The 26,777-nt window shown below is 47.9% G+C and overlaps 1 protein-coding gene across 1 annotated transcript in view; it reads left to right on the top strand.

Moving 5' to 3' along the window:
* Positions 1–26,777, top strand: part of gng12b (guanine nucleotide binding protein (G protein), gamma 12b) — a 90,979-nt gene that overhangs the window by 13,868 nt on the left and 50,334 nt on the right. The window lies entirely within an intron of this gene.

Raw genomic sequence — 26,777 nt, 5'->3', positions numbered from 1 at the left:
AGACACAGCGGGCAATAAAACATCTTTGGTTTCAGCATCGTACAAATAACAGACCCCTTACTGTTGAAGAGAAATCTACACTTTATTCTCTGTCCGTTAATCACATTCCCAGGCTTGTGTATAGTGGTGTATATAGTGGTGTATAGTAGTGTATAGTGGTGTATAGTAGGGCTGAGTAAAAAATAAAATCGATTTCCCGATTCTGAATCGATTATCGATTCATAAAATTCCAAGACGATCGTAATTCGTTTTAAATAATAATAATATATATATATATATTTTATCCCCCAATTTTGTTGTTATGCCAATTCCCTTCCTGGTCGTCGTGCGCATTGCCCCACTGTCGGTCTTGGGAGGGTGTATAGACCAGGGGTCGGCAATTAAGTTTGGCCTCGGGATAGGCATTTTCCATTCATTGGTTCTTCCAGCCCATGTGACCATTTCTAGCATTTCCATTGGCTATAGTGACAGACAAAATAATGATTGTGGAAATACAACAAATCTACGAAACCACTTACTGAGACATCACCCAGACGTGACATGCAAAAGCCAATGTTCCAATAAAAAGTACATTCATGTAACTGCTTGAGAGTAAATTCCTTTTTTTTATCTATTTTTTTTTCTCACTTTTTTTTTCCGTATTTTTCTCCCATCCCAATTTAGTCGTTATGCCAATTCCCTTCCTGGTCGTTGCACGCATTTCCCCCCCACTGTCGGCCTAGGGAGGGTGAAGACTATCACATGTCTCCTCCGATACATGTGGAGTCAGCCAGCCGCTTGTATCACCTGACAGCGAGGACTCTCACTGGGGGTAACGCGTAGGAGGATCACACCATCCCCCCCAGATCCCTTCCCTGCAGGAGTCGCTGTTTACAACGACCAGGACATATACCCTACCGGCTTCCCACCCTCTAACACTGGCAATTGTGTTAGTAGGGACGACTGACCCAGCCGGAGGTACCGCTGACAGCTGGATTCGATCCCAGAGTCTCTGTGGTGGTAGGCAAGTGCTTAGTCCACTGTGCTACCCAGCCGCCCACTTGAGAGTAAATTCTTAATGTAAACATTGATATTTTTAACAATGCAACATGTTAGAGGGTTCCTTGAACCATTTACATTCTATAGAAATCGAATCTAATTTAATCGGAAATCGATTCGGTTTGATTCCGGACCTTGTGAATCAGAATCTAATTTAATCGGAAATTGAATCGATTCGAGTGTATAGTGGTGTATCGTCAGCGTATTGTGGTTGTTATTTGTGACCTGAGGAGTTTTGATGTGGATGATGAAAAATCTCTTAAAAATCTTTCTAAGCGATAATCTCAATTATTGTTCTATTTATAGGCGTCTGTGGCTCTGCCTCAAATATTGGAAATAGTGCCGACAGACGGAGAGACGTGCCATGGTTTCTCTCCAGTTAGACATACACACGCACACACACATGCACGCATGCACACACACACATGCACACACACACATGCACACACACACACATGCACCCACACACACACACATGCACCCACACACACACGCACACACACACACACACACACACACACACACACACACACGCATGTACGCGCAGACACACACATGCATGCACGCACACGATCCAAGCTGTTGTTTTGTGTAAACATGACCTACAGACCCCCCCCCCCCCCCCTCTCTCTGTATGTCCTCATTCTCTTTTTGTCAGTTAGACATTTACTGTTTAGAGAAAAGATGTCTGGAGATAACTCAAATAAATGTCTTGATCAAGAAAAGAGGGTGGGGCTTGAGATTCCCTGGATTGATGGCTATGAGTAGAACATATCCAGCTTTGTGTATGTTATTATACAGTATGGTATGGTTCAAGAATACCTCTATAACTCCATCCTCTCTGTGATATTGTGACCATAATCAATTTGGGATACATATAATGCCTACATTTCTTAAAGGGGCACTTCACCAATAAAACAATGCTGATTTATTTTACACATAATCTCACACACATCCCAAAACAGTTTTGCACACATTAATTTAGTTTGACAGTCATATAAAACACGCCCCTTTTCCAAGATGGCTGCTCCATGTGTTTATGCTGTGTCTTTGTGAGATTTTATGTCTTTTAAATGTGTTTTTATGGCTTTTTATGGCTTTTCTTGCAAAATTAGCTTGATATTGCCTTCATTGATCTACTGGCTGGATTTAGTCCGAAAATCTACATCTACATAGCCTGCTGCTATGTCAAGACTCAAAACCAGCCTGGGCCTACACCTATTACACAGCCTGGACCTCAGCTAGCTCCAGCCTGGCCCGACACCTACTATAGTCTGGATCTCAGCTAGCTCCAGCCTGGCCCGACACCTACTATAGTCTGGATCTCAGCTAGCTCCAGCCTGGCCCGACACCTACTATAGCCTGGATCTCAGCTAGCTTCAGCCTGGGTCTACACCTACTACAGCCTGGTCCTCAACTAGCTTCAGCCTGGGCCTACACCTACTACAGCCTGGACGCGTGAATATTAAAGGCAACCAACTTGTGTTCAGCTTTTCGTTCAGCGTTTCTCTGATTGGCCACACGGCCAATCAATCAATCCACTAGCACACGCCCTTGCGGCGAGACGCGGCAGGAGCGCTGGTCGAACCAGCGGTGTTCTGTTGTGTGACTGTACTACAGCGGTGTTCTGTTGTGTGACTGTACTAAACTCTTCCACCACATGACCGACATTTGACATACAGTACACCTCCTATCTATGTTGGGATTATGTTTGGTCATGACAAAACAATAAAAATCGCTACTGTTATTAATGCTGCCACCACCCACTTCAATGACAGAGCTCTCATATTTGCGAATGCATAAACTATATCTTAAATTATGGCGATGTGTCTAATATGGCTGTCGCGAAGTCATTGATAAGCGACAGCCATATTAGACACATAGCCATCATTTAAGATATAGTTTATGCATTCGCAAAATATGAGAGCGCGCCGCTGTCATTGAAGGGCTTCCTACAACAGAGCACTGCCGCTGCTGCTGCTGAAGCTGTATCAAGCCGGCGGCGGCGCACGAAAGCCGGGGATAAACCACCGCGTCGCCCCGCTGGCGCTTCAGGCTCAGCAGCCTCCACGGGCGAAATAACATATAACGTTACAGTTCCACACTGATGTACAGTGAGTGTCTAATATTGCTGTCGCGAAGTCATGCCTCTCCCTCTGACAATATCATAATGATGTGTTTTCTATATTATATCCACAATCATTCATCTAAAAAATTGTATGGGCTTTGATTAAACATGTAACCTACACCTACTGTAACTTACTGTACCTCTGCTTCCTACAGCACAGCAGGTAATGGCGTTAATCAATGGAACGCGAAACATAATAACGTTACGCTTTCTAGTTCAGCGCATTTCATAACTGTATGGGCTTTGTTTATACACGAGTGAATCTGGTAGTTGGTTGTTAAAAACGCGAAACATAATAACGTTACGCTTTCTAGTTCAGCGCATTTCATAACTGTATGGGCTTTGTTTATACACGAGTGAAACAGCAGCCCAACACAAGTGCGTTGGAACAGCAGCCCATGGTACACAAGTTGGTTGCCCGCGCTGCCGCTCGCTTGCGCTCCTTGGATTTCATTTGGGACGTGGGACGACTGCGCTTGCCTGCGCGTGGGGGCGGGGGGGGCGCGGCCAATCAGAGAAAAGCCGAACACAAGTTGGTTGCCTTTAATATTCACGCAGCCTGGACCTCAGCTAGTATCAGCCTTTATGGTTAGCCCCTTATCTGTGCTAATATTAACTCTGTGGATTACCTTTTGTGGATAACCTTTTTATTTTGTGGAGTACTCACATGTTGTCTGTACGTGACTGTTTTAGCGACCTAGGTAACCAAGCCAACATGGCTGACAGGCTGTTAGTAGCCTGTCTATTTTTTTACATTCTTTTTTAGCTTTTTAGGTAACAAAGGTCAGTCTGTGAGTTTTCTTGACTATGCTATTGGCAACCCTGACACTTTACATCCACGGCTAGTGTCCTCTAGTCGGGTGACGTCATCACTGGACGATCAAAGTGATCAGTTGCATTGGTCAGTTGTCAAATGCAATTATGGTTCCGTTGGACTCCCACTACTAACATCTTTGTCTTAGGGTTCGGGAGATATGTTGTTTCTCTGACGCTGGTTATCCAATGTGCTTTGCAGGGCCCCTGTTGTGAAGGGCCAGATTAAACCGAATATATATATTTATTATATATATATATTTAATTGTATTTGTATATTCTCTAATATTCCTTGATATCCCTTGTATATTCCTTGTACAATATGCATTGAATATCCATTCTAGCCTACTGAACATCCCATAATAGTCTCCATTCTACTATTGGTCGAGACCTTGGTGCCAGGCTGCCATACCCCTCAGACCCAGTTCAAACGTACCGCTCAACATGTACGAACAAGTCCTAGTTCCGCGTAGGAATCTGGCTACCGCACCACTAATGGGACTATTTGTTCATAGTGCGTATATATACTGCGCTACTAAAGTAGGACTTCCTTTTCAGTCCAGTTTCTTACCCTCCAATAGAGTCACAGACGTAAAGCCTCCCCGCGACGCCACGTGTGGGAGTAAGGCCAAGTTCGCCTACCATCGGTATTGAGACATCGTGTATATTAATATTTGAATAGTCATATTTGGCACTATATCGTCGAGTTGGACGTAGTCTATTAAGCTAATAATAGTCTGTTAATATATAGTGCTTCGTACGGTGAGAATACTACCGTAGTCAGTACCCCATCGTTTCGGGCAGAGAACAGGCTGCTTATCCAGGGTGGTTGACCCCACGTGAAGCTGCACCCGAGGAGCCCCAGAGCCGACGAGCGAGTGGACCTGTATACCGGATTATTCTACCGACGACAGCCCGCCTTCCCAGGCACGGATTATGCTTTGTATACGTTGATTATTCCATGGATAAAGACCCCCGACACTGCCGTGTGTTGGAACCCCCCCCCCCTGGAGAGGACGCAAGGTGAGGAGACGCTCTGCAAGACGAGGTCGCTTCACGTCTCTCCCCCGTGGACCGGAGAGAGCCGGCCCACAAAGAGTCCATCTGCTTTCATCTGTGGTCCAAGGATCGCCGGCGCATTGAACGGCACTACAGTGGGTTCACCTGGGATACCCTTGGCCGGATGAGGCAGCCGGATTCGACCCCCCCCCCCTTCCTACTCCTGTCGGCTTACAAGCGACCGGATTAACCCCCCCTAGTGTATCCAGTATATAATCATTAAAGTATCATTGCTGTTATTCCTTAAACTATTCCAGGTCGTATATGTACCACCTGCGCCTTCAGAGATTGGACATTCTCTATTGATATACCGACGAATACTCTTGCCATAAAAGTGCATACTAATTCCCATTCATAAATGTGATTGATTTGATTAAGTGCTTGCTCTACACACCATCGCTGTGTAGAAATAAAGACCTATTTCTAATTCGTACATTTGTGTTGGATCCGTTTCATCTACGTGACAGTGTTCATCATAATATATTTATGCCGAGTACTGGGTGGCCGAATATTAAGTACAAAGGTAGTGGTAGTAAGTATCATATCTAGTAATACAGTCAGGGAATTGTACCCCTCAGTTACAATTGGTCCTTCGAGCCGGATGGTAATTAGTGTAATATTAATATAGTGTTATTAATATTGAAATGGCCTATGATGAACACTCCACGAAACGATCCTCCTAACCAACGCCCGCAGCGCGAACGACGGCTCCCTCAGTACTTAGAGGCTTACGCTGTCAGTCAACAACCTAGTCTTCTACTAACAGTAAACGCGGTAAAACTAGAAAGTAAAAGTATGTCTAACCCCAACGCCCAGACTACCCCGACCATAGAGGCCCCTACGGGCTCTAATGTAACTGACCAAGTTCACGGTGGGGACCAGTGGGAACCAGACATGACTTCACACCCCGCCAGTACTGAAGAAGTAGTCCCCGATGAGTCCCGGGAGGAATACAACGCTACCGAGACAGAACTCGGCACGGAAGAAGACGGGGAGAGCACCGTGGAGATAGAGCTCCAAGGCTCCGCAAGGAGTACCCCGAGGGAAGGCTCCCCTATACAACCGCCTTCTCCCAGCGAGGCAGAGAGGACCCTACAGCAGGCCTTCCTCATCAGCCTGAACGCCGCTGCTGAACGCGACCGACTGCAGATCCAGCAGCGGAGCGAAGAAGAGCATATACGTCTAGAAATAAGACGCATTCAGAGAGAAGAGAATGTGGCCCGAGACCGAGCAGACAGCCAGCGAGCAGCTGCTGGTGCTCTACGGGACGCAGAGCGCGACAGACAGCAAGCGCAACTAATAGAACAGCTGATCAGACGGACAACACCCTCTCCCTCCGCCAGAGGCTCCAGGAACTCGTCTAGACACACCTCCAGGGCGGCATCCCCTAGCCGAGTAAACAACCCTGAACTTGACCAACAGACGAGGTCTATACCCCCCACAGACCACCTCCCCCCACCGGTCCAAGCGAGACCTAGCAACCGGGAAGGAGCAGCATATCCTGTGGAGAGGCTAAACCAGAGACTACAAGCACTGGATGACCTAACTGAAGACGAAGAGGAAGAGGAGGAGAACCACGCCCGACGACAGCACAGTACTCTACCGGACCAGGAGGTCCGGTACAGCCCAGGCTATACTCCCGCGGAGCTGCGCTACAGACCCCCGACTCTATACACGGGTGAGCACGACGCACGACCCGCACCGAGGAACAGCACCTGGACAAGCGGGCCATGGTACACTGCCGGTACCAGCCCATACCAAGGAGCGGGAGGAGACTCGCCTAGGAGGCCTCTCCCCCAACGCTCGCCGATGTATCCACAGTCAGCGTCATACATTGGCCCGCCTATGGTACCCGACTTCACCCAAGAGAACCGGGCCCAGTATACAGAACTCCGCATGTGTCTGGAGACCATGTTGGTGGATGTATTGGATGAACGCCATAAATACGCCATCCTACTGAAGCACTTAAAGGTACCCCGCGCACATAATATAGCGCTCGCCTACGCGACATCCACCACCCCATACACAGCAGCGCTGGTAGCATTGGACCAGAGGTATGGGCGCATATGGGATTACGTGATCCAGGAGATCCGACACATCGACCGCTTACCCCCAGCAATAGACAATCGAGCACTGGACGACCTGTCCATCAGAGTGCAGTCCCTGGTAGGGATGTTGGGAGCGCAGAGAGAGAAGGGGAGGCATGAACTTTACGCCAACTCAAATGTGGAAAGGATCTTGGAGAAGCTGCCGCCCGCTCGACAGGAGCGTTTTAGGCGGCAGAGAGACCACCGAGAACCGAATGGCCCCGAACCGAACCTCCTCGATCTAGCAGACTTCCTGGCGAGAGAAGTCAGCAGCCTACGGCTAGATACATTCGGACGGAGCACCCCTGGCTCCAGAGAAGGAACCAGACGACTAAATGATGGAAGAAGATCGGTGACTGTGATGCACCAATCGGAGTCAGTACCGAGCAGCAGGAGCCACAGTACCCCCTCCAGAACGGAGAAGTGGAAGATAGTGTGCCCCTACTGTGAGAAAGAACACTGGCTAGCGCAATGTGACTCCTTCCCCAAGCTGAACGCGGAGGAAGCAAGTCAATGGATAAAGTCCAACAAGCGCTGTTTTCGCTGTGCGCGCTCACACATGGCAGCCGAATGCCGCTTAAAGAAAAGGTGCACCAAGTGCGATGGAGCCCATCTGGACATACTTCACGACAGTAACAGACGGCGCCCTTCACCCGCACCATCCAGCAGCAAAGCGAGCGTCATGTACATCGATCCCGCCAGCAGCAGTGGAGCCCGAGTACTCCTAAAAGTAGTGCGTGTGACACTAAGCTACCAGAATAAAGTCCTGGACACTTACGCCGTCCTCGATGACGGGTCAGAGAAGACCCTTCTGCTCGCCTCCGCTGCGGCCCAGCTAGGGCTGCGGGGAAGCGAAACCCAAATGACAATTCGGACAATAAGACGAGATTTGAAGACGATAAAGGGCGAGAATGTCTCATTCTCTATCGCAGCAAGCGGCCAGCCTGAGCGACGGTACCAGATTACAGACGCTTTCACCAGCCAAGAAATAGGACTGTCGCGGTACACATACCCCGTCGCCAAGCTGATGGAGAAATATGCACATCTGCGCAAGTTACCGATCCCGCTCATAGACAATGCTATGCCGACCCTGTTGATAGGCTCCGACCATGCAGACCTCATTGTCCCGATAGACCCCGAGGCTGTCCTGCAGCAGTCGAGACCCGTTTGGGATGGACTCTCCAAGGCCCGCTCGCCAAATCTCTCAACCGAAGTACAGCCACTAGATGTCTCCACTCCCGAATCACGGAGGGAGAAACCGCACTCCTGCAACACGTAGAGCGGCTATGGACCTTGGAACAAATGCCCTTTAAGAACGGAAGGAAAGACATTCGCTCTAAAGATGACATTTACGCCATTCACCTCCTCGAGACAGGGACCAAGAGAGTCCCGGTCAACGGCGTGTTGAGATACGCCACGCCACTCCTGCGGCGAGAAGGAATGCCTACTTTCCACGCCAAGACAGACGCCACAGAACGGTACCTGCTGAACACGGAGCGGCGCTTAGCCAAGAACCCCGCCCAAGAGAGTGTATACCGCGCTGAGATTGAGAAGCTCATCACAGCGGGACACGTCACAAAGATGGACATTAAAGAGGCTGACCAGACCACTGAATCGTGGTACGTGCCTCACCACAAGGTCCATCACAACGGTAAAGACCGCATAGTATTTAACTGCAGCTACCAGATCGGATCCCAAAATCTGAATAAAGAGTTACTGCCCGGTCCCACACTCGGCCCCTCCCTACTCGGCGTTCTACTCCGCTTCCGCCAGGAAAAGGTGGCCATCAGCGGGGACATTAAAGGAATGTTCCTGCAGGTGAGATTAGTAGAGGAGGACAAGCCCCTGTTACGGTTCCTATGGAGAGAGAAGCCAGGAGATGAGCACCCAGCCATCTACCAATGGGAAGTCCTCCCCTTCGGAACGACGTGCAGCCCCTGCTGTGCTACATTTGCACTACAGAAACATGTAGCAGAGGACCCAGCAGCGGACGAAGAGGTCCGACACAGCGTAAAGAACAGCTTCTACGTAGACAACTGTCTACAAAGCCTTTCAACCCAGGAAGAAGCCGAGGCTCTCCTGATTAAACTCCGCGCCTCATTGATCAAAGGCGGCTTTGATCTCAGGCAGTGGGCCAGCAGCGATCCGCAAGTACTGCGCAGCCTCTCCTCCGAGGACAAGGCAGCCAGCAGCGAGACCTGGATGGCTACAATCCCGGGAGAAGCCCAGGAGATGACCCTGTGATTGGTGTGGCGATTCAAAACAGATTCGCTTCACTACAGACACAAGCCCCTGACTACGGAGCAGGGAAGGCCGGCGGCGGCGCCGACCACCAGACGGAGTGTGTACACAACCCTCGCCCGACAATATGACCCGCTAGGATGTATTCTACCGTACACCACCAGGGCAAAAATGATTGTACGAGCATTGTGGGACAAGGACCAGGGCTGGGACGACCCCATTCCCGCACATCTTGCATCCACCTGGAGAGAGTGGGAGATGGAGCTCCACTCACTCCCAGGCGTTAATATGCGCCGAAGCTACTTCCCACCCACGGTGAGGCCAGAGACATGTAAAATGGACTTACACGTCTTCAGTGACGCCTCAGAGGTCGCATACGGATCAGTAGCCTACTTGCGGGCCCAAGAAAAGGGGGGAGAGATCTACACAGCATTTGTCCTCGCCCGCTCGAGAATAGCCCCACGCAAGCAACAATCTATCCCACGCCTAGAGCTCTGCGCAGCCCTAGCCGGAGCGCACCTAGCCACGCTCATCCAATGTGAGCTCACCATACCGGTGTCTAGAACAATCCTGTGGTCAGATTCCACGACAGTACTCGCCTGGATCAAATCGGACTCATGCAAGTACAAAGTCTTCGTGGGAGTCAGAGTCACCGAGATTCAAGACTTAACCGAAGAGTTAACCGGAGAAACAGAGTGGCGCTACGTTGATACAAAACAGAACCCAGCTGACATCATCACCCGGGGGATGCCCCTGGATGACCTCACCCGTCGCAATGTCTACAGTGACGGCCCAGCATTCCTAAAGCTCCCGGAAGGAGAGTGGCCCACGCCTATCCCGAGGGAAGCCAGTCAGGAGGAGGCTGAGAATAAGAAGCCTGTGTTCTGTGGATTGAGCACTGTTATCTCCGCAGACCCCAACACACTCCTGATGGGGCGGCTAGATCCCGCGTTACCCCAGACAATGTACCGGCCTGAAGAAGCGAACGGCCGACGAATGTGGAGGTACAGCCAAGTATTAGCCGACAAGTTTTGGAGCAGTTTCCTACTGCACTACCTACCGTCTCTACAGACCCGCCAGAAGTGGGTAAAGGAGAGAGACAATTTGACAGAAGGAACAGTCGTCATGATTATTGATCAATCACTGCCCAGAGCTATGTGGCCGGCCGGCCGCGTAAGCAAAGTGATCACCGGTGCCGACGGCAAGGTCCGAGCAGCTGAAGTGCTCGTCCAGGGTCGCACTTACACCCGTCCCGTGGCGAGGCTCATAGAACTGCCCCGACTCCCAGACACAATCGATGATGACCATGACCCTATAACCCTATGACTTTGTGAAGTTGACTGACCCCTACAGCAAACCCTTATGTGTAAATAGACAACGCGATTAATCTGTCTCTGTTTAACTGATTAGGTCTGGGACCAATCAGGGGGTGGCTGTTGTGAAGGGCCAGATTAAACCGAATATATATATTTATTATATATATATATTTAATTGTATTTGTATATTCTCTAATATTCCTTGATATCCCTTGTATATTCCTTGTACAATATGCATTGAATATCCATTCTAGCCTACTGAACATCCCATAATAGTCTCCATTCTACTATTGGTCGAGACCTTGGTGCCAGGCTGCCATACCCCTCAGACCCAGTTCAAACGTACCGCTCAACATGTACGAACAAGTCCTAGTTCCGCGTAGGAATCTGGCTACCGCACCACTAATGGGACTATTTGTTCATAGTGCGTATATATACTGCGCTACTAAAGTAGGACTTCCTTTTCAGTCCAGTTTCTTACCCTCCAATAGAGTCACAGACGTAAAGCCTCCCCGCGACGCCACGTGTGGGAGTAAGGCCAAGTTCGCCTACCATCGGTATTGAGACATCGTGTATATTAATATTTGAATAGTCATATTTGGCACTATATCGTCGAGTTGGACGTAGTCTATTAAGCTAATAATAGTCTGTTAATATATAGTGCTTCGTACGGTGAGAATACTACCGTAGTCAGTACCCCATCGTTTCGGGCAGAGAACTGGCTGCTTATCCAGGGTGGTTGACCCCACGTGAAGCTGCACCCGAGGAGCCCCAGAGCCGACGAGCGAGTGGACCTGTATACCGGATTATTCTACCGACGACAGCCCGCCTTCCCAGGCACGGATTATGCTTTGTATACGTTGATTATTCCATGGATAAAGACCCCCGACACTGCCGTGTGTTGGAACCCCCCCCCCTGGAGAGGACGCAAGGTGAGGAGACGCTCTGCAAGACGAGGTCGCTTCACGTCTCTCCCCCGTGGACCGGAGAGAGCCGGCCCACAAAGAGTCCATCTGCTTTCATCTGTGGTCCAAGGATCGCCGGCGCATTGAACGGCACTACAGTGGGTTCACCTGGGATACCCTTGGCCGGATGAGGCAGCCGGATTCTACCCCCCCCCCCTTCCTACTCCTGTCGGCTTACAAGCGACCGGATTAACCCCCCCTAGTGTATCCAGTATATAATCATTAAAGTATCATTGCTGTTATTCCTTAAACTATTCCAGGTCGTATATGTACCACCTGCGCCTTCAGAGATTGGACATTCTCTATTGATATACCGATGAATACTCTTGCCATAAAAGTGCATACTAATTCCCATTCATAAATGTGATTGATTTGATTAAGTGCTTGCTCTACACACCATCGCTGTGTAGAAATAAAGACCTATTTCTAATTCGTACATTTGTGTTGGATCCGTTTCATCTACGTGACAGTGTTCATCATAATATATTTATGCCGAGTACTGGGTGGCCGAATATTAAGTACAAAGGTAGTGGTAGTAAGTATCATATCTAGTAATACAGTCAGGGAATTGTACCCCTCAGTTACAGCCCCCCTCATGTCAAAAATGTCATTCCTGTCCTCTCTGCCGCAGGGCGTGTGCTAGGGCGGTCATGTGGCCGTGCGGCCAATCAGGGAAACGCTGAACGAAAAGCTGAACACAAGTTGGTTGCCTTTAATATTCACGCGCTCTGGCTTCTCTGCACCGAAAATGAAACTGAAGTGTGTTTAATTGTACTGCTTTTGCTACTGTCTGGGATCCAGCCAAATCCTGGCCCTCCAATCATATGTAACTCGCCAGAAGATTTCAAGAGTATGGCTGGGTTGCATATCAGACATACATGTCAATGCTCGTAGCCTGCTCCCAAAAATGGATTTGATGCGTATTTGGGCCAATATGACTGGTGCGCATCTAATTGTTGTTTCTGAAACTTGGCTTTCCAAGTCTATAAGAGTCTATAAAAAGGTATATAAGAGCTATCCAAGCTGAAAGTGTGGTTTGATGCAAATAAATGATCATTAAATATAAAGAAAACCAAATTCATGATATTTGGTAAACATGATATACAAGAAAACACCGGTTGGATTAATGATTGATAGTATTAAACTGGAAAGGGTATTTGAGAATACATTTCTGGGTGTAATAATAGACCACAAACTCAACTGGAAACCTCAAGTAAAAAATGTCAGGACAAAATTGGCACGGAGTGTTGGTATTTTATGTAAGATAAGACACATTCTAAACCAAAAAACACTGTGTATACACTGTACTGTATGCTCTTCCTTCCATATATGAACTACTGTGCGGAGGTGTGGGGTAATACCTACAAAAGCACTCTACAGCCAATATGCACCATGCAAAAAAAAGCAATAAGAATAGTCAACAATGTAGGATATTATGAACACACCAATAACTTATTTATAAAGCTACAAACATTGAAATTTATGGACCTAGTTGATTTCAAAACTGCCCTCATTGTATACAAAGCCAGATATAAACTAATCCCAGGCAACATTCAAGGATGGTTCAGAGACAGGGAAGGAGAATATAACTTAAGAGGGAGAGGGAATCTTAAACAACCAATGGTACACACTACGCTGAAAAGCATGTGCATATCTGTTTGTGGAGTGAAGTTGTGGAATAATTTACCTGAATACATAAACATATGGCACAATTTAAAAAGCAGCTTAAAAAAATACACATTAGAGAAATACAGAAATGAGTAATGCGGATAAACAAAGTTATGTTATATTATCATACTGTCATCGCGTCTCGCTCTTGCCATTATGAGATAACTCTTATCTCCTAGCACCTACTGTGCTCATAAACAAACAATTTTCACCCATGCACGTGACCAGGCCACGCCCCAGCGTCCTCCTATAAGACGCCGGAAATGGTCACACTCTACCTTCCTCTTTTCTTGTTTCCAACATGGACGCTGCAGTGCACTCCATGAACTAGTTGTTATGAAATGCAGAGAGAAATTACACACTGTTGGGTTTTCGCCGGAGATTCACCAGCCCCTGGAATCTTCTCGGCACATCCTAACAGCGCATCGGGCCTGTCCTGGGGTTTCCTCGTCTCGTGACAGCGGATCGAGGGACGTCGCGCGGCGGCTAGCTGTCGGGCTAGGTCGAGCACAGTTAGGGCCTGCGCTACCAGGCATTAATGCTAGCATTTGTGATACTGCTCGTTGTCCCGTGAGACAGCCGAGTCGTGTATTGACGCGAGGGGCAGGATATTTGGGAAAACATGGTCGTCATGACTCTGTTTTGGGTGTTTTCCCAGCTATCCTAGTGCACGCGGCTAATGCTAATGCTACAATGCTGGGTCTCCGTTCTTGTTCCCCGCCGAGGGCTGTCTTTAATAAAAGGTCTTCCCTCCTCTTAACCATTCATGCTGACGGTCAATCGGTGTCTAATGTTGGGAGTTTTGACGGGGGCTTGTTTACCATTTTCATGGGTGGATGGGCTGAGGCCTAGGGCTGGTGTGCTTTTTGTGAATCTATGAATTGTGTGCGGGACTGGTGTTTTTCTCTGGTCTGCTGCTCCTTAACATTTGTGTGTATGGGCCAGCCCATTCTGCAGTGTGTTAGTGGAGTTTTCGTTAATTTATTCATTTACCCCTTCATGGGTGCACACCACAGTGGAGGTTGCTGCATGCCTACTAGTAGTGAGGCAGTGCTTCACTAGTAGTAGTCTTTTGTCTGCAGCCACCACTGGTGCTCCGTGCTTGTGAAGCAGGTGGCATCAGTCCTTTGCCTCTGACATGGTGGAACGGTGTCCCGCCCGGCCGACGCCATGAGGCGAGTCGGCCCGGCAGGTGGCTGGTGGGCTGTTAAAGCCTATACCGCCGCGGTATAGAATTAGCAGCGACAGCAACGAATTGCTGTTTTTTCTGTCAAAAATGGTGTCGGGTGGTGGGGCCTTAGGGCTAGCCGACGTCGAAACATAGCGCAAGGTTTTTAGGTTATTATCTTTGACCTAGCCGCAAGCTATAACCGCAGGGAGGGCTAGGATGCTGTCAACGGTTGTTTACAGGCATCTTGGTTGGATCAGTCTCCCCTTGAGGAGGAGAGACGTTTTTTCCCTCAGGGCTCTCCTCTCCGCAGAGGGACTTTGGTCTTTCCGCAGGAGCGCAGGCGGTATTTGACCTAGGCCCCACACCGCCTCACACCGCGCAGCCAGAGGTGAGGGCGTGGCCTCGCCAGCGGCTGTGGCGAGGCCCTCAACCAGCGGCCGTGTTTACCCTGCCTGAGGTACCCTGGACACAAAGAAAACAGGTGATCGCAAGGCCGACAGCCTTGGCGGCCGAGGGATCGGCTACATTAGATGAGCACACCCTAAAAAACCGTCGCCGTCTAGCTGTGTCTAGCTCGCTCTCCGGTCACTCCCCCCCCCAACACCAGCGGAATAAGGGCTCTGATTTGTTTCCTTTGGCTGCGGGCCGCGTGCCTTCAATGAAGCGCAAGCGGCCCCACGTTTTGCTTCTCATGGGGACAGGGGCTGACACCCAGTTGCTGGCTAGGCCTGGGTCTGTCCGTGAGAATGTTGTGCTGTCAAACGGCTCCCACGCCACACGTTCTGCGTCTGTGTTGGTGAGCCTGGTGTTGTGTCTGTCAACAACAAAGGTTGTCAGCGGGGGTGTTCGAGGCCCTTGGGGTCGCAGCGCGAGTTCCCCCAACCCCGCCCTCGCCAGGCCGGGTATCACGTTAGTGCTTCCCACGGCCGTAAGACCGGCGGTGGTCAGGCAGGCGTGCGTGATTTGGGTGGTAGTAATATCACTGCAGGGCTACGGTGTGTAGGAACCCACCCTATCGGGCAGTGTGGGGACCTCACGCCTTGCATGTCCAGCTGTAGAACAGTTCCTCAGCAATCCATGCCGGGGAGGTGTTCAGTGGGGGAGCTTTTGTCACCCAGTGTGATGTCAGCTTCTCCCGTATCAAACCGTCCCTTTCTGTCGGGGTCCCCCCTTGGGTGCGATTGCCAGGTAGTGTCAGGGTCCGATATCCCGACTCCTCGAGACACCCTGCTTGCGCGGTTGGCGGGTCCAGGGTTGGCAACGCACAGCGGGTGGGACCGGGCCGCCTATCTACGGTTCCTGGTGGACCAGCGTCAAGTGGCGGCGGGTGCGCTTGGGATTATCATCACATATGGCTACAGCAGTGCCATATGTCGAGGTGGATGGAGAGAACGCTGAGGCAGGGACTTGTGTTTACACAACCCCACCCGTTTTCAGGTTTGGTACAGACCCTATTGTCGGGGTCAACAGCAGTGACAGCTCTGGCCGACGAGATCCAATATCTGTGGGCGAAGCAAGCCATCGTCGTGGTCCCAAAGGAGGACGCGATGCGTGGCGTTTCCTCCCGGTATTTTCTGGTGCCCGAGAAATCGGGGGGGGGGGGTGTCAGACCCATACTGGACCTGTCCCATGGAAGGTTCAGAATGTTGACCGTCTCCCACCTGTTAGACGCTGTCAGGCCTGGTTCTCCTCCGTAGACCTGTAGGATGCGTATTCGCATCCCGATCTTCCATCCTAGGGCTTACCTACTCTTCCTTTGCAGGGCTTAGCGTACGAGTACCAGAGGCTGCCGTTCAGCTACTCTCTGGCTCCCTGCATCTTCACCAAGTGCGTGGAGACTGCGCTGGGGCCTCTGCATCGTCGGGGGTTCCGAATTGTATTCTGCCCTGGACGACGTTCTGGTCCTTGGCCGGTCAGGGTAGATCGCCAGGTCTCATACCAGGCAGGTGGTGTCTCACCAGCCTGGATTTAGCTGTAGACTGGAAGTAGAGTTCTCCTCTTCCCAGACAGACAGGAGTACTTGGGCTTTTTCTAAGCTCAAGGTCTTGTGGTATAATATGTCCTCATGTAAATATGTTCCCCTTACCTGTGCCCCCCCCTCTCTGTGGAATCACCCCCCTCCCCTGTGTCCCCAAACCTGTACCCCCTCCCCCCCATCTGACCTATCAAATGGGACCACACACCCCCTTTGTTGAACTATAAAGGGCTCCTCCCGACCACAATCAAGGCTTCTTACCTGGGTAATTTCAGCTGATCACCTGGGGCGAGAGCCTCAGCCATTCTCTCTATGTATTCTATCTGTTTGGTTAATAAACCTTTGTTATTATCCAAGCCTCGGTTGACTGAGCACATTCTTCATCAGGATATCTACAAATATCCCACAATTGGCGTCTACGAACTTGTGACGGACTTTTTGCGTCCTCCCGGCATGCTGTATCATTTCATCTATACAGAGAAAAGTGAGTATATAGACTGGTCGACCAAAAATTTATGGAAAGGAATTAAAACTTTCCCGCTTTTCTCTGTGCCAGGTGAATATTACAGAATGTTGTCAAATATTGAGACCATGGCTGAGTAAGAATAATGTGCATTAATATATCTGATCTGTATTGAGAATCGTTACCAGGGCGCGCGTGCACCTGGGTCCTTATCAGGCGGTTCTGAAAGGATGGGTTATATGTGCTAGTCCCTAAAGTTTAGGCACAAAGGTTGAAGTGCTATTCCTGGTCGAGTCGGAGCCGACCAAAAGCTAAGGCACACAGTAAGGTTGTCAACAAAGGAAGATACGTGAGCTTATTAGAGTGATATCATTGGAAAACGCGACTCTCTTAGAAACTATTCTATGATTCTTGTGGCAAAGAGGCGGGACGCTAGGACCGAGAAGCTGTTATAATCTAATTAGATTTAACAGAGTAACGATATATATTCATAGATACAACCTTAAAATAAGCTCACAACCTCTTCCATTCCTGAAAACGATATATTTGGATTGAATTAATCAATTAATCATACAGAGAGCGGGAAGGAAAACCGGCGGTGCCTCGACAGTACGTAAATGTACATTTAACGAGACATTAATCGCTGGTTGAAGGGACCGAGACTATGATTAAAAGGTATATATAATCTAATATATCGCTATTAAATTTCGAAGTTCAGGATTCGGTCGTTATGCTTTAATAACGGTGTATAGTGTATATCAAGGGTATAAATGCCTTATCGCAGCAGGGTGCTGGGCGATTAAACGAACAGCGATCCAATACAGTCAGATATACACACACGTTAACTTATATGTATTAATGTTTGTTTGTCTGTTTAAGTCTCGTTTGTATGTGCATAAGTATTATAGGACCCGTCGCGTTGCTTTATTGAGTCAAGAACCGGCTGCGGATAGCGCGACGAGCATTGAGAGACGAGTTACCGTTATACAAAGAATAACATTGAAGTGCAGTTCACGGGAACAAACTAGGATAGTAATTTCCGGATTCCGCAGAACACCGGCCCACGGGAACGGCCATTTGGGGAAGTATAGTTTTATCGTTTCAGGTTGTTTACGTTTCACATATGCACAGGCGCGTTCATTCGGTAACAAAACGCTGGTATAGGAATTCCAGGCTATTGAGAGCTCGTTGGAAAAATACTGTATGAATTGCAAAGTGTTATTTCCGAGGCGAATGAGAACGCACGAACGTTGCATGGAGCGATGACGTCACGCTATGCGCGCCGTGAAGCTATGATTTTATATTAAACTATCCATAGGCAAACGTAAAGTTTAATATGCCCAAGGCCGAAGGTATATGAAATCCACGTGTAGTATATGTTTTATTTGTATATGTATGTGCGCGCTGCCATTGGAAAATGTTGAGTTGCGGTGGCGAGATGCAGAAGAGTGTTTCCAGGATTGCATTATCCCAGACCACCGGAGAAACGAACCGAACATTGCAGCTTTCCCCGGTGAGTATGAAAATCATCAATATAGATGCTTTGATTGATTGATTGAAAACTTTATTAACAGATTGCAGAATGGGTACAATACTGTACAGCTCAATACACACAATTGTTAAGGGGATGCAGACCAGAGAGAGACTTTAGTCTTGTTTACATCAGGGTCCCCCATTTTCAATACCAGATTTGTTTACATCAGGGTCCCCCATTTTCAATTTATCAGGACATATTATGACATACATGACATACAGATAGTCAGTACTGCTACATCTGTACATTTATGACATACCAGATTTGAAAATTCAGTACTGTTTGTGATACAAAAGGAGTCAAGAAAAGGGAGTCATTTGATGTAGAAACTGTACATATACACAACTATCATCTCAGTTACAGCAAATTACAACTATCTCAGATCACTTGAGTGTTTATGTTGCTTTAATTTACACATTATAAGTCACATAAAGCTAATTACAATGTCTGTTTCAGAATTATAATACATCTGTGGGCGTACCGGGCATACTGACCATGGGAGCTAAACAAACACTTCCGGTTCCCAGTATATGGCAGTACAGGAATTGTAGTCCACATAAACAGCGTTAGATTAGACTTTATAAGCTTTCAATGTTGAAAACTTGGAACACAAACAACATAGATTATGTTTAAAAGTAAGATGTTTAGGTTATATTCACTTGAGTTAATGTGTTTATCTAAAGAACCAATGAAAGATAACTAGCCCTTTCCATTGTAAGACATTTTTAAACATGATTCAAAATGTGTGGTTCCACATTCATATGATGCTTGTGTACATATGCGATATGATTGATAAATGATAACACTATCATTACATCCTAGGACAGGATGGATGAGAAATAGCTGATGTTTTGTTAAGCTCACAGACAATCAAGGAGAACCCACTCAGATGGTCTTAGAAAAGAGTGGAAAATTAACATGTGTTTGTATTTACAGATCTGGCTCTGAGGCGAGATGCAAAACAGTGCATGACTACACCGGATTCACCCAGAATAAAAGAAAAGAGTGGGAAATTAACATGTGTTTGTATTTACAGACAACCAAGAGATCTGGCTCTGGGTCAAGATGCAGAATGGGTGTAAACACATTGTATCACAAAAGTTGAAACTCCAGTGATTTGCATCTGAACACAGACAAGACACAAAGTGAGACCAGCTACAATCATTTAAATTGAGACCCCAAAGTAATCTACATTTGAACACTCAAACCAGCTGAGGACGATGTGGAGTGAAAGACAATGCAAATAGCCAGTCTGACCACACCTATAGAGACTCAACTTAGTATCTCCACTTAGTATAGTAGGAAGTATCGCTTTAGATGCAGATTTACACTTGGGAGACAAAGCAATGCAAATGCCTACACTCGTGACCACAGACTTGATGAACTCACCTGGCGGTGGATGGCAACAGAGAACCACTTAATTAACATGAATTAGACACCGGTGATGAATTTGCAGTTATGAAAATCTACCTAACTCCCATACTAACAATAACTAACCAGTCGTTTTCATCATCTCTTTTCAAGAGGCACATGAATTAGAGAAGTGCCCGAGATGAAAGATTAATGATGAAAACAACTACTTACAATCCCCTCCTTCTATTCTCTGTTTATAACCAATAACATGCATGACTATTCCTTAGACTATTCTTTTAACAACTAATACATTTCCATGACTGCAAAATTATCAACCACCAAAATTGCAGCACAATTATCTAAATGTACAAGATATCAACAACATTGATCATTTAGCTGACACTTTTATCCAAAGCGACTCACAGGTTCTGTACGACAGGACATCAGGCAGGGCACACCTCTATCAGCTGAGTAACAATGGTCATCAAAGTGTTGAGTGCTACAGTGTAGGTTAGTTTATTAGGACAAATGCATGACAGTAAGGTTAGTTAGGGTTAGATGACAAAACAAATGATGGTTTTTCATGCAAAATTAACTGGCTACCTAGATTTTATGTTTTTTCCCCATGCTATGCTATGATGAGCCACACTGAGATGTGAAGAACAACCGAGAAGTCATGGCGAGGTAAGTATCTTGAAGAAGCACACCATCGTACGCGGCCTGAGGTAAGATCAACTTCAATTTAAGACCATCAGAATATGAAGACAAGGAGCTATTTTATCTGATTCAAGACTTTGGCCATTCATTTACAAATTTTATTTAAAGTGTAATGCTGGAAGATCTAGTTAGATACAAGATCTGATAAAATTGTAGTGAATGTGACCTTCTTGACGTAAGGAATCACTGCTAATGCAATTGGCTTGCATTTCCTATTGTCAATTAAGTGATTTTATCACTGCTAATGCAATTGGTTTGCATTTCCTATTGTCAATTAAGTGATTTTATTTTACAATGAATTGAATTAATCCCAAAATGATTTTCCACTTTAGCAGAAAGGCGTTGAATCATTTATGTGAGGAGTTTTCTAAGGCAGTGTTTATCACCCTCAGATCACGAATTGGTGAGAGGACAGGACGAGTGAGACGACGCGTGACCTGAACCACGAACGACGGCAGGACCAGACAGAGAGGAACACAACCCAGTGACCTGAGCGACCCACGACAGCATAGAACCACCAGGGACGCCGCCAAGGAGCTGCGGACACAACCAGAGGCGACGACAACAACCGTGGGAGAACCATCCAACCCAGCCCACAGACATCCCCAAGAAAGTGGAGCAGGGGACCACGAAGGAGACTGACCAAGGAGACACTGACGAAGAGGAGATCAACCTTTTGACGGCCGAACTGAAGTCCCCGACCATCAAGGTGGATTCCCATGACAAGATTGTCATCCGTGTGAGAGAGAGCGTCCTACTGACTAGCCACTACACCGGCGGGCCCTCGCCCTCCATCAAGTGGTACCGCAATGACGAGGAGAGGACAGCGAAACCAGCACAACACATTCAAAAACGCCCTGACCACCATGTCTCTAGGCCTGATAGGGGCCAAGCGTGAGCACAGTGGCAGACATGTGATGGTGGTGGAGAACAACATAGGCTGCAGGAAAAGACCACTATAGTTGACTGCTACCGGTGACCCTTGACAAGGTACACAGGGAGCGGACGGCGACCTCCTGTAGGCCCCCTCTGAATGAACGACGACCAGTGAATGTTCCCGACTGCATCGTCAAGAAGAGACATCATCAGAGACCTGTGGAACAAGATACTTCTGAACACACATTGTCCACATTGTTATGTATGTATTGGCCCTGCCACACGACAGACCGAGAACAGATGATCAACACTTCACAGCAACTGTCAGATTCACAAACAAGAACTGTTTCACAGAGTTCATATGTATCTGGAAAATTATTGACTAGGAATATGATGAAATACAATCAGTAAGATTGCATTAACCAATTTTATAATGACAATGAGAAATGATCACAGAGTCACATTGCAAAATGGTATTGTTAAACAGGGCAGAACCAGTTGGATTGTTCCAAGACACCAAGTTTGTTTTGACCATTGATAGTATGCACCACAGAACAATGCATAACGATTATCATAATCACCTTTTATATTAACCACTAGGTTAATGGTTTTCAATTTTATTTTGTACACATTAGCCTTATGTGTAAATCCTATTCCTAATAATTATGCACACAATTTTGTTTTTTCACCCTGTGCACTCTGACCAGTGCATGTATTTAATTGGTTTACGATGCCTGTATGTACAACCAGATCACATTAGCTCCCCTGAGTCACGACATGAACGACTGAAGGTATGCCAAGATATTTGCACAGCGATAGCTTCTAATGAGTATGTTAATTGTTGTTTGATATCAGAGTTGAGGACCACTCATTGATATAGGTATTTTGAGCGATTAATAAAAGAAAAGGGTGATATCTATTCCCACATCTCTGATATCAAAATAACACAGACCGCAGTCCAGTCGATCATGTCATGAATCATGTATATAAATAATACTAGTTTAAATTATTAGGCCAACCAACAGAACACATTGGCCAACATTTTCATTATTTTAATTATTTTCTATTTTTTTCATTATCTGATAACCGATGGATTACATCGGTCCCCACTTTTACCTGTTCCAAACAATCCTGGTATATTATACATTAATCTCACCCACATTATAAGAAAGAAAAGTGAGTATTGTGGTATAATATGTCCTCATGTAAATATGTTCCCCTTACCTGTGCCCCCCCCTCTCTGTGGAATCACCCCCCTCCCCTGTGTCCCCAAACCTGTACCCCTCCCCCCCATCTGACCTATCAAATGGGACCACACACCCCCTTTGTTGAACTATAAAGGGCTCCTCCCGACCACAATCAAGGCTTCTTACCTGGGTAATTTCAGCTGATCACCTGGGGCGAGAGCCTCAGCCATTCTCTCTATGTATTCTATCTGTTTGGTTAATAAACCTTTGTTATTATCCAAGCCTCGGTTGACTGAGCACATTCTTCATCAGGATATCTACAAATATCCCACAGTCTATATGGGCATCCCTCTCAGAGCGGCGGCGAGTGGTTAGGTTCTCTGCGCGCTCGGGAGGTTCCGTCCTAGGACGGTTACGGCGCTGTCCGTGATGCGCCTGCTGCTGGGGTCCCTCTTGGCCTCCTCTTTATGAGGAGGATGCAGAGGTGGGTTTTTCCAGTATGGAAATGGACCCGTGTGAGACATATGGAAGCGGCTGAAGGTTCCCATGTCAGTACTGGGGGACCTCGTCTTCTGGGGGTCTGGTGCCCTCACCTGCGGGGTCCCCTTGGGCAGCAGACTGTCACATGTCACGGTCTTCACCGACGCCTCCCTCATGGGATGGGGGGGGGACGTGTCGGACCAACGCAGTAGGGGGCAGTTGCCATGCTGCCCTGTCTGCGCTACATTCAATGTGTTGGGATTGAAGGCAGTCCTTCTGGTCCTCAAACGGCTCGACCACCTTGTGGTGGGCAAGCGTGTTTTGGTCAGGACGGACAACACGACGTCAGCGTCGTATATTGTCGGACAGGGAGGAGTACGCTCCCCCGTCTGCACCGGGCGGTGGTCGGGCTCTGGCTATAGGCGTTCTCCATCTGCTCTGCCTGAGGGCTCTCTATATCCCCGGCAGGGTGAATGTGGGTGCAGGTGTGATGTCACGGGGCTGTCCTCACCCTGACGAGTGGGGACTACGTCTAGACATAGTCTGGGACAGATTCCGTGGCCGTCCGGGATTCTGTACGCTTTCCCCCCCTTACACCTGATAGCTCAGCTGTTGGGGCGGGTACGTCGGGAGCGCGGGACTTGGTCCTGGTTGTGCCGGGCCGGGGCTCAGCTGTGTGGTCCCCGGCCCTGATTCAGCTCTTGGTGGCCCCGCCGTGACCTGGTCACCGCGGGCCCTCTCTCAGGCACGCAGAACTCTGTTCTGCCTTCCTGTTCTGGGGCAGCCTCTAGGCTTGGCTGCTGACAGTGTGAATCTGGTGGGGATGCGTCTTGACTATTCTGTGGTTAAGGCTATCCGGTACGCGCGCGCTCCGTCCTCTACCGCGGCTTACGCTGGGGAGTGGCATATGGTCGAGTGTGGGGGCGGAGCGTTGTTCAGCCACCCTCTCGTGGGACGTTCCTGCTTTGCGCTCTGCGTCTCAAGCTTGTGGAACGTTCTCTGTCTCCGAGTGGGACCTCCAACTGGTCCTGGGCCGGTTGTCGGAGGCCCCGTTTGAGCCTCTTGAGCAGGCGCCATTGGATCTGCTGTCTTGAAGACCGCGTTCTTTTTGGCCATCACCTCCGCTAAACGCGTGGGTGAGCTGTGTGCTCTCTCGGTGCGGCCTCAGTCTATTCAAGCCAATAGCGGTGCGACTCTGAGGCCTAATCCAGTCTTCGTGCCAAAGAATATCCGGAGCTCTTTTCGCTCCAGGGATATTGTGATTCAGGCGTTTCATCCGCCTCCTCACACTAGTGGGTTAGAGGCGAGCCTTCATCTGTCGTGTCCTGTCCGTACTTTGGGGGTTTACCTCAGTCGGACGCAGGATCTCAGGGCTGCCGATCAACTGTTGTTTGTTACGGTGGCCCTCGCGCAGGTAAGGCACTGTCCAAGCAGCGCCTGTCACATTGGTTGTGCGAGGGCATTGCCCTTTGCTACACGTTGGCTGGACAGGTCCCCCCTGGTGGAGTGGCGGCCTCTGCCACCTTGTTAGGGGGGGCCTTGGTGGAGGACATCTGTGCTGCGGCCTCCTGGTCCTCCCCGGGTCCCTTTGTTATGTTTTACCTCATGGACATGACTGGGGGTTCTGTCTCCCAGGCGGTTCTGAGGTCTGGGACCTCCCCTGCCTCCCGCCAGTTGGTGGGCTAGCAGGGGTGTGTGGGTGTGTGCCACGGGGTGCTGTGTCACACGTGGTCCCGCCTGTACTGTGTGCTTTTAGCGGTTTCTGGTTGCCCTTTTTTTCGCACTTTGGTGGAGTTGACTTCCTCCCCCCCTTCGTTAGGACGGGCGGGTGGACGGGACTCCCCTCCTCCCTGGTAGTGGGGCTTACGGGCCCTCAGGGGGTACACTTGTCGGGCCACGTGTCTGCTCTGCCCCATATCTCATAATGGCAAGAGCGAGACGCGATGACAGTATGATAATATAACGAAAGGTTATCCTATAACCTAGTTATATGAATATTGGCAGAGCGTCTCGCTCTCAGCGCCCTGAGGTCCCTTGGTTGGGTTTTCAATGTTGGAAACTTTTTTTCCGAGTAAGGTAGAGTGTGACCATGTCCGGCGTCTTATAGGAGGACACTGGGGCGTGGCCTGGTCAGGTGCATGGATGCAAATTGTTTGTTCATGAGCACAGTAGGTGCTAGGAGATAAGAGTTATCTCATAATGGCAAGAGCGAGACGCTCTGCCAGTATTCATATAACTAGGTTATAGGATAACCTTTCGTTATATTGTGTTATGTAGTGTTGTATTGCATTTACTGCTGTCAAGTAAAAGCATATTCTATAATGTATTATACTAAATTATGTTATATCTAGTCTTAGCTTGCCTCTACTCCTTTTTTGAACATGTCAACTAACTAAATACATTGCTCTTGACTTTTTGTTTATAATGTCTTTCTTTTTTATTATTATGATTGTTCTGTTTGACGGAGCTAGATACTGTGATTTGTTTGGAGGAATATGGAGAATACATGTTCAAAAATAAACTTTTTCATTCATTCATTATATTGGACAAAGATGTTGCTATTAATGGATTTAATATACATAGCTGATCGCCCCCGGAAAGTCGGGAGTGTGGCGATTTATGTTAAAACAAATCTCACTGTACACGTCTTGCTCTCCAAATCTGCTCCTAAGCAGTTTGAAATCTTAGCATTCAATTTGGAACTGTCTGGTGGTCAATGTTTAACTATTGTTGGCTGTTACAGGCCTCCTTCAGCCAATTCAGAGTCACTGCCTTGTTTAATGCAGCTGTTAGCTCAGCTTCATTTCAATGAAATTGCCCTTGATAGTGATTTAAATTGGGATTGGCTTTCTCCTGTGTTCGATGATTTTAAAGCCCACTGTTTGTCTTTTGATTTTACTCAATTGATTGAAGGGCCTACCCGTCTTAATCTGAAACGCTTAGACAAATCGTCTCTCCTTGACCTTCTAATCACCAGCAGGCCTCATGAATTCTCTGCAACTGGAGTCTTTGCAAATTATCTTAGTGATCATTGTGTGATTGGTGCCATCAGAGACACAAAAATCCCCCGCTCTAAGCCCTGTATTATTCATAACGAAACCTAATTTTTTTTTCCTTCATGACATATTTCAGTTTAGATGGGATTGCACTCTTTTGATTGGTGATGTTGATCTCTCCTGGAATTATGATCGTTTTAGTTATTTTATGAATAAACATGAAACATGCCCCTTTCCGTCGTTTCAGGCTCGAGATTAGCCCTTGGTTTACTGGTGAGCTGTCTGTCAACCCTCTTTCGTAAAAGGAACCAGCTTTGGGCGGCTGCCAGGAAGTCCGGTTCTGAGGCTGACTGGCTCTCTTTTCGTCGGTTGCGAAATCACTTTACTGATTTGACTGTCAAAAAGGCAAAGAGTGATGATTACTATCTTTCTCAGACCACTGAAAATCTGAACGATCCCAGGAGATTTTTTAAAACAGTAAACTCTCTCTCTGCCGGCTCGGGCCTCCCCCTGAGCTACCTCCTAGTATTGTTGTTGACTCTGTCCTGGTGTGTAATAAAAAAAATATGCTAAATCATTTTAATTAACATTTTATAGCCTCTGGCTCCTTGTTCAGCACTTTATCCCCCTATGATTGCTTCTGGTAGTCACTCCAGTAGCTTATCCTTCTCTCCTTTTTCTGTCAGGGAAGTGTGTGAAGCCTTAAGGGG

This window comes from Notolepis coatsorum (assembly GCF_963971535.1).
Source record: "Notolepis coatsorum genome assembly, chromosome: 2".
In the NCBI taxonomy this organism is placed as follows: Eukaryota; Metazoa; Chordata; class Actinopteri; order Aulopiformes; family Paralepididae; genus Notolepis; species Notolepis coatsorum.
This window is presented reverse-complemented; position numbering and strand designations above follow the sequence as displayed.